The sequence below is a fragment of the Canis lupus genome, chromosome 8 (assembly GCF_011100685.1).
Source record: "Canis lupus familiaris isolate Mischka breed German Shepherd chromosome 8, alternate assembly UU_Cfam_GSD_1.0, whole genome shotgun sequence".
NCBI lineage: Eukaryota > Metazoa > Chordata > Mammalia > Carnivora > Canidae > Canis > Canis lupus.
In genome coordinates this window covers 65,687,619-65,697,368 of record NC_049229.1, presented here as the reverse complement: position 1 = coordinate 65,697,368, position 9,750 = coordinate 65,687,619, and positions in this window count along the sequence as shown.

The following is a 9,750-nucleotide window of genomic DNA, read 5'->3' as shown; positions in this document are numbered from 1 at the left end:
TGCCTCTGTGAGTAATGCCACCTAACGTTTCGGCTGCATGTGGCCATATGTGACTTTGGACCAGTCCCTGCCCTTCTCCGGGACCCAATGTCCTCATTTGTACTGCAAGGGCACAATGCAAGGGAGCCCGGGGTTCCCAGAGACCCAAGGGGGGCATCCAAGTTCAAAAGGCTAATAACACATAGACTTTGGGAATCCCGAAGTGTCCCTCACACCAGCTATCTTATCCATCTGAAATGACAACAAACCTAGGATTTGGTTCCCCAGTGGTATCATGGAAACTGGCTGGTCTGGATAAAGAATATTCTCCTACTGGCTTACCTGTTGCAGGTAGAAATTCACAAAGGCTCATATAACCCTTCAGCTTCCTACTGCCTGAGTGCTCTGTATTTTCCTTCTCTCCTCACTTGACACCTTCCCCTTCATCTTTCCAGCTCCGGCTCCAGGGCCACCCTCTTCTGGGCTCCCTCTGACTTGGTGTTTCATTGCAGTCTTCACTCCGTTGTATTAATCATTCATGCTTCTTACCAGACAGTGAGCATTTCACAGGCAGAGTGTGTATCTTATTGTGTTTGTATCCTCAGTGCCCAGCATGACACCCAGCTCGAGGTGGGGGCTGAGTGACGGCTCACGGGATAATGAATGAAAGATTGATTGGCTGGATGGTGGATGGATGAAAGGATGTGAGGATGGATGGATTGGTGTGAGGATGGATGGAAGGATAGGAGAATGGATGGATGATGGGATTGAATGGATGGATGATGGAAGGAAGAAAGGAAGAAGGGAAGGGAAGGAGAGAGGAAAGAAGGGAGGAAAGGAAAGAAAAGAAGGAATGTTTTCCAAAAGTCATATGGGCAGTTGTTGATAGACCTGGCTCTAAATCCCAGTCTTCCCATTCCAAAACAAGATATTTCCAACAAATTCTTTGTGATGCTACCTTTGCTTATTTTCAATGAACCGCTGCTCCACTGGGCCTGCACCTCCTAGGGCTACTACTTCATCAGGTTGACCACTCTGTGCCAGGCATTGTGCTGACAGCAGGCAGCCTGGTACCCAAGCTCTACACATACCCCTGAACAGCTTCTGTTCACTGGCCAGCAGGGGACACAGCCATCCTCCGAGAGAGAAGGAGGGTGAGGACAGTGGACAGAGTCTGGAAGAGCTTTTGTGGGAAGCCACCAAATGCAACCATGATTTTGTGGATCACATGAACTGCAACAAACCCAAGAGAAATATGCTGATCACCCCTGCCCTTCTGGTTTTAGGTGGGTAACAATCCCAAGCTTTGGACGTTATCATACAATCAGCAGTAAGTCCTCAGGGACTTAACTTTCAAAACAGTTTTTATGTAGCACAGAGGGTTTGAAGCAGGGAGGAAAGATCTCACAAATGTCCCACCATTTTACTGAAAAGAAATCTGTTTGTTGTAACTTGTTCTTGGAGCAGTGATGGGATTAGGGGGAAGCGAGGAGTGTCTTGGATACATTCAATGAAAAATTTGTCTCTGTCAAAATAGATACAAATATGCCCAGGTGTTCATTTGTCTGTGTTTTTACATGTGTTTTTATAAGGACACCAGGAGGCAAGGACTCTTGTCTTCCTAACTTTAAGCAAAGATGTAAAAATCTGTGGAGATGAACGCTCGTATGACTTACGTTATGTCTTTATCGTGTTCTTCATGTTTTTTAAGACGATGGAATTTCTTCTGGGTGAACTGTGGCTCTTCCACCACCCATATAGTGTCCCCAGAACTCAGTTTCCGTTTCTGTAATACAAGAGGCTCAGAGTCAACATCTGAGCGTCTCCAAACCCTAAACGCACCACCAAGTCTTTGACATCAATGGGAAAGACAAGTCCTCCCAGGGGCATAATGTACACAAATCAAATCAAAATATAAATCATACCACCCTGTTATGGGTCTCATACACAGTTTCTTTTAATAAAATATGCAAATATTTTGCAGTAAATTGATTTCCCAGTTTCATTCTCTTATCTCCATATTTATTATTCATGATTCTTCCACTCTTTGCTTGAAACATAAGGGGGGGATAAGTCTAGAATGTTGCATTCACTTGCTTTCTCGTGGTTATTATTAGCACAATGTTATATTCCCAGGAATGAAAGATATACGTCAATATTACTTCCAGTCTCAACCCAAGCTAAGAACCTAAAACAAGAAGGTCTTCATTGATCTAAATCCATAGGCCTGACTTTCTGGGAAAACTTTAATAGGTGTATCACTTTGTGGAGGAAACAGGGTGGTTAAAGCCATGACTGCATGGATATTGTTTCATTTGCAAATAGCAAAGAATTTGGTGAAAAAGAAGAATCTAGGAAACTTTATTTCTTGACCAAAAGGCTTTAAAAAAAAAAGATAATTCGTTGTGTTTCAGATGCAAATCTGAACCAAAAGGACTGGTCCCAGAACAATGTCCCATTGAAAGCAGTGAAGTCCAAGCAAGAACGTCAACCATCAGTCACGTCTCTTGAAGAACACAACCTTTAGCAACCCTTAATACCTAATTACCTGTCCTCTCCTTGCTTCAATGCCCCTGGGGAGTTTCCCTCTCCTCCCTCAGCTGACTTTCCTCTCACCTGTGCCCTTCTAGCTTGACCATCTTGCTGTGGGTTACTACTGCACCACCATACCCTGCCTTTCCAAGCTCTCAGCCCCCACAAATCCCAGGGTGGACCCATCATTGCTCTTGGAGGCTTCAGCCTTGGTGGGTTCAATTTTGTTCTGACTTCCCACTCTGTAGTGAGCGCAAGGGACTCGGGGGAAAGATACAACCACAAAGTGGCAGTAGCACATGAGGATCTTTATTCGGTGTAGCTTTGACAGATTTGCATGAAAGAGGAGGCTCTCACACCATGGCCCTGTCCAGAGACGCAGAACAAGAGGAGGCCACCACCTGGAAGGGAGGATGGCAAAGGAACTCCTGGGGGAGTTGGAGAGAGTTCTTACACACCCTGGTGATGTTGCTCCCAGAGAGGAGTTGCTAGTTCAGAGGACATCAAAGGGCAGCATCACCTTGGGATCTTTCTTGATGGCTGCAGATGGCTTTCTCTTACCTTTGGCTAGCAGATGTTGGGCACAGTTTCTCAGGGTATGTAAAGTAAGCAAGGTCTACTTGGCTAGTGATCTGCTGGTTTGGGTTGGGTTTAAAACAATTCAATGTGTAAACATTTGGGTTTGGTGAAGGAAACAGATCTTCAGCTAACAGACCCTGGCCTATGGCCTTACTCACATCTTGTAGTTGGTGCTGGCTGTTGGCTGGGGTGTCTCAGCTCCTCCAGGAGGCTGGACTGGACTTCTTTGTATGTTAACAGACTGTTCTGAAATGTGCAAGTGCTTATGCCTCTATTTACATCATATTCATTTCTGTCTCATTGGCCAAAGCAGGTCACACAGCTGGACCAGTGTCCACATGGAAGGGGACTGCAGAAAAGCATGAATCCCTGGAGGAGCTGCAGGGGGCAGCTCATGCAGGATCATTACCGTAACAATCTGTCACAGCAACTAAGCCACATGGAAGGATTTTTGTATGGTGTCTGCTTTTCTGTATATTGAAGAAAAAAAATTTTTTTCAGGTTGGACTCCAATTAGGAAGTTACTCTTTCCCATAAACAGAGTTTCCCCTACAGTAGATTGTGACCAAAGGACTTGGATGTGGGCAGTCTACTTGAGAAGCAACTCAGGGAAGCATGAGTGAGGAGGTAAGAAAAAGGAGACAGGGAAGGGAGGAGATCCAGTAAAATCCTAGAGGGTCCCTCATAGCATGACCCTATCCAGAGGCAATGGCAGGATTGCCACTGTGGGAAACCAGGGCTTAATTCTGCTGGGGTCCCTTGGAGAAGCCATGTGGGCGGGCTTCAACTGACCATCAGAGTATGGGGAAGCTGGCGCAGTCACCCACTACTCTGGCTGAGTAGTGACAACTTCTAGGGTGATGGGGACAACCAGAAGGTGGAGAAAAAGAGACCCAGGTGCATGCAGTGGGAAGCTGTCAGTGGGCTGAAGACAGTCCACTCCAGCTGCCTGTGTGTCAGTGGGCTGAGGTCACATGGGTCCGAGCATCCATGGCATCTGATACAGAGAGACAGAGAAATCCCCCCATCACCAAAATGCAGGTACAGTGCAGCCAACACTCACAGACAGAACCTAGAGCCCAAGAGCGGTGGGGAGAGAAGACCGAGTTCCAGGAAATCCACGTCATGACCATCACCCGGGATTCTTCTGAGCAAAGTAGAATGAACCAGCCCCAGAATCACCAGGGAGAGCAAATCGGTACTGAAAGTAAACTTGGTGTATGACAGCATATATAGACACACAGATATTCTGCAAGTAGCAATCAGGGTCTAACTCCAGACGTGGTCTCCTTCCTGCTAGTCTCATTGCAGAACAAAAACTGCTTAAGATCCAGAAAGCTCTCACCTATTTCTTGGCAAGAACAGAAGTGGGAGTTAATAGAGTTCTAGGCAGTGACTGTGATTACTGTGAATCATTATGCTTCCGTCAAGTGTATACTTAACTATATGTACCCTAGTTCATGGATTCTAAAAAGCACATTTTTTTTTACATTTAATGTTTCCAAAATCAGGGTGCATTTTACAATGATAACTGGCAGGATTTTTTAAAATTTAAATTCAATGAATTATGGGCAGCCCTGGTGGCGCAGCAGTTTAGCACCGCCTGCAGCCCAGGGCGTGATCCTGGAGACCCTGGATCGAGTCCCACGTCAGGCTCTGCATGGTGCTTGCTTCTCCCTCTGCCTGTGTCTCTGCCTCTCTCTCTCTGTGTCTCTATGAATAAATAAAATCTTTAAAAATGGTCTAAATTTAAATTCAATGAATTAACATATAATTCACTATTGGTTTCAGAGGTAGAAGTCAGTGATTATCAGTTGCATACAACATCCAGTGCTCATCACATCACGTACCCTCCTTAATGCCCATCATCCAGTTACCCCGTCCCCCCACCCTCCCCAAGCAACCCTCAGTTTCTTATGATTAAGAGTCTCTTATGGCTTGCCTCCCTCTCTGATTTCATCCTGTTTTATTTTTTCCTCTCTTCCTCCATGATCCTCTGTTTTGTTTCTTAAGTTCCACATATGAGTGAAATCATAGGATAATTGTCTTTCTCTGATTGACTTATTTCGCTCAGCATAATATCCCCTAACTCCATCCACGTCGTTGCGAATGGCAGCATTTCATTATTTTTGGTGGCTGAGCTAACTGGCGGCATTTGTTTCTTCCTTGGCGCAACATAAAGTAATGGTGCGCCCTATGTTTGATAATGCCTTGGATATGATGAACTGTGAAAGTTCTCATTTCAGACTGTGAGTTCAACCAGGTTGGAAAAATCGTTTCGTTGACTAAAGTCTCAAATTAAATAACTCCTTTAAACCAGTAACAGACTGATGTCTAAACCTCCTGCCTTTTCCAGAGCAAGATTCTGAGGCCCCAGGGAGACACAAAGACAAGTCCACAGCCCTCCTTATAGAACATTGTTTTTAAAGCATCTACTAGTGCCCGGGGAACACAGACTCTATTCTTCGAGACTTCAGCTTTTAAAGAACTTTCACATCCACCAGAAAGAACAAATGCTAAGAAGCCTAACAAGAATGCAGGAACAACGAAAGAACTCTGAGCAGGTGGATCTAGATGAAGATTTGGCTCAGCAGAACACAGCTGAAGGCCTAGAATAATCCAGATGAAACAAAGAGAGGTTCATTTCTCATGCGGAAGAAGAGGGGAAGGAGGCAATATCTCGACTGGCACAGTAGTTCCATGGTCCCAGGGAGCCAGGCTCCTTCTGTTTTTCTTACCCAAACTCTAAACTCTCATCCTCGGAGTTACTTCATGGGCCAAGGTGGTGGCTGGAGCTTCAACCATCTCATCTACCACGCAAGCTGTAGAGAAGCAAACAGGAGGACAAACTGAACTCCCTCTCCACCTCCTTTTCCAGAACACTCCACAGAAGTTCCACCCAGCCCCTTCTGCATGCATGGCTGCATTGGCCAGAACTTAGGCACCTGACTGCCCTTAGCTGCAAGGGAGGCAGGGAAGTGTAATCTTTTAGCTGGGTACCATGTCGCCTCCAGGATGTAGAGGTGGTTATTAGTAAGGAATAAGAGTGGGTGTGGGATAGACGGCTAGCTATCCCCACCACAGGGGGATTCCTACAGCTTAACTGGAGATGTAGGGTAAGGAGCTACGGCCCCATGGCAGGGTAGGGGTGGGAGCTGGGGGAGTTTGCAGAAAAATGCAGAAGGAAACAGTATAGGCCTTCATCACGAAGCTCTTCACAGCTGTGTTCAGGAGGACCACATGCCGAGGTTGGGCTTTCAGTCCTGACATGGGCTCGCTGCCGGCTGCCTGTTACAGACCACATCAATCCATCAGAGGCTGCAGAGGGAGAGACCGTCGTCCCCATCTCCACGACAGGAGAAGGTGTCCCAAGTGGGAAAGTGCGAAGCTGCCAAATACGCCCTCTGCTTTCGCTTCCAGAAGTGAACACAGGCTCCCGCCTCCGCCACTAGGCCCCTCGTTCCCATGAGCACACTCCAGGCCCCGGGGGACGAGTAGGCCTGGTTATTAATGAACTTTCCAGGCGGGAGGTCCCGAGTGGGCCTTTTTCATGGTCACTGGTGGTCTCTGCATCCCGCCAGCTCTGTAGGAATGGAGAAATGTTCTTAAAAGAGAAAAATAACCCAGAAAGCGCCTCCCAAAGAAAAGTCGGCTTTAAAAAAGTTTGTGCGTGTTGCAAAGCATTATCTTTAAGTCCTCCAGCTAGGCTAAAAGCCTATCCCGTTCCTCCCTGGGATTTCTAGTGAATTAATAATGCCACTGATGAATATTCAAAAGTAGGCAGCTATTGTGCCTCCAAGCACATAATTAATTATTCATTACACATTTTTATTCACTGAATTAAAAAACACAGGGTGCTCTGGGAAATGAAGTGACTTCACTGCAGGGGCATGAAATTCCACACTGCCCCTTTAAGGACTATTATTCTCTGTTTGTGGTTACCAAGCAACATAAATGCTGGGCAATTAGATCATGGGTTGTCCCTGAAGACTGATGGGATAATAAGCAGTAGTTAAGTATTAAGTTGACCCAGTGAAGGTCCCATATGAATAAACCTGGGTAGGACCACAGCTGGTGTCTTTTAAATGAAACTTTTACATTAATACCGTGCAAAAGGTTATTCTGTTCCAGGAGCACGCGTCGGCAAAACTCGCTCATCTGCAAACCCCGCACAGGTTCTGTGTGTCATCTTCCTGACACCGCTGCACTTGCGAAGTCGTTCAGGGAATGTACTGTCCACTCCCAAACCGGCGGTGGAGGCTCACCTCCAGGGGGCAGCGGGGCTGAGACATCGGGACTCAGTGTCAGCCTCCCAAAGAAAGTGCACGGATGGAGGGACTTCCAAGCAGGCTGCAGGTGGAAGTAATGAAAGCAGAACTTCTCCAGTAGAGGAGCTAAAGTCAGAGCACAGGCCAGCCTTGGCAGGAAGGCCCGACAGAGATCACAGACTGCTCCCTTGCTCAAGAACACTCACCCCTTCCTGGATTTCTTCCTACCTTGACCCCAGTGCCAAGTCCTGACTCGTCCAGGTCTGGGTCTATGTGGCTCCATCCCCCGCCAAGGATCAAATTCAGATTCTGGTCATGTCTGTATCCTCAGAGTCTGGCACACAGTAGGCTCAACAAATGATGATTGAATAAATATTGAGGATTTGGGACACTTTATGAATCATGCTGTTTGACTATAAAGCAAAGCTTGGATTCATGACTGCAGTTGGTCATTAGCTTGCAAGTCTATTGGTGCTCTTCCTAAATGCCCCCGAGTGTTGCCAGCAGGGATGCCATATACAGATGTATGGGATGTGCACTGCACAAAAGGTACATGGCCAAAGGGGTGAGTGGAGCTTGAAATCTGGCCTGTGGCCCAATTGCCAAGTCATATGCTTGTTCAGAGGAGCTGCCTTTTCCCAATTCTCACAAAGGTACCGACTGGGCTGACAGCCGTAGCTGTAATTAGAATGTGGGTGGCAGGAGAGGAGAACTGGTTCTAAGGAAGTAGACCCAGTGGTCTTGACAAGAGAGAAGCAACAATCAGTATATGCAGGCAGAGGCTAGGGCCCAGGAGGTCACAGGCATCACCAGCATGATTCAAGGGAGAAAAGCCCTCCTTTCTATCCTGCACAGTCCTCAGGCTATAAAACAGAGGCCCTCAGCTTGTCCTCACCATTGATTTAGGGACACGGAAAGCAAGTGTGGGGTAAGAACAGTGAGAAAGGTAGAAACCGGGACATTTTAATAGTGCGAATCTCAAAGCAGCCCTGTGGGCTGTGCATTTATCCCTATTTGCAGATGGAAAGACTGAAGTTTAGAGAATGTAATCCACTTGCCCATTGTCCCACAGCTGAAGAGGAAGCAGGGTTTCAATCCAGACAGGCTGGCTCTGGACCCCGTGCTCTTCACCAGGGCTGAGAGGGCTAAACTAGGGGCCTCTGCTGGCCAAAATTAACCTCAGCTGCTGGATTCTTAGGTGTTCAGTGCAGAGGAGGGAGGCCCACGAGGGATTGGACAGCAGCTAATTTCCACTGGCATACAAACACTTTAGTGTTCTAACAACTGGTGCAAGCATGCAAGTGCCTACCCACCAAGTGTCAGCCTGCCCCAAACTATTGCCTTTTACTGCCTCAGAGGTTCCCATGAGGCTGAAGAGAGGCATACAGGAGTTACTCTGAAACAGAGTCGTGGGCAGCAATCAGAGTCTACACTCAGCCAGCGCAGGAGCCACTAGGCACCAGGAAATGACAGCTCTGGGGACTTCTGGCAGCCAGCTTTTCCAGAACTGGGCTCGGACCTTCTTGCCCAAGCAGAGAACTTAAACTCACCTGCTGGGCAGTTGGAAAACAAAAAACAAGGCTGCCAATAAAGATTCCAGGTCCTGGACCTGGCAGGTCCACCAACAGAATACCCTTGGACACATCTCCCATCTCCCCTCTGGTAAAATAAAGGTCTTGGGTTGGAAAATTTCCTAGGAGCATTTCGACAATAGCATTTTATGATTCCACATTTCTAACAAATCCAAACACTATTGAAGGAGAAAGAAAAATAAAAACATCTGCACTTTTTGCCATTGCGGTTTTGTGTGTATGAGTATGTGTGTGCTTTTAAGCTCAAAATGTCCTGTGATCCCCACTGTTGACAGGAGCTGATGGTTTTATTGTAGTTATATATCATTAATTTTGTAGACAAAAATGTGAAAACACAGCTTATCTCTGTCTGCAGACATTTTGCTATGCCAGAGCATGAAACAGTTCTCAGTTGAAGATAAAGAACTGCTGCCTAGAGTTTTGTGATATGAAGCAGAGAAGACAATTCCCCCCAAAGCTAAGTGGGCTTCATGTTAGACATAAGAGATATGGCTGCAGCAGTCTCTAGGTAAGGACTAAAGTTTGTCAGGCAGAAACAGAGAGTGGAGGCCTGAGAAGCTATGGGAAGAGCCAGAGGAACACCCCACTCTGCTATGCTTTCACCCCAACCCACCCCTCCTATCTGGCCTTGTGAAGACATTCCCTGAGGTACTGTTGGGGCACTAGCTATCACCATAACTTTTTTCCTTTCTATGTGCTTTTCTTGAGAACAAGGAGTTTATCTTAGGTGTGTTCATTCTCTGGGCTCCTAACACAGTGCCTGAGATGGAATGAACACTTGACAAAGGTTTGATAGATGG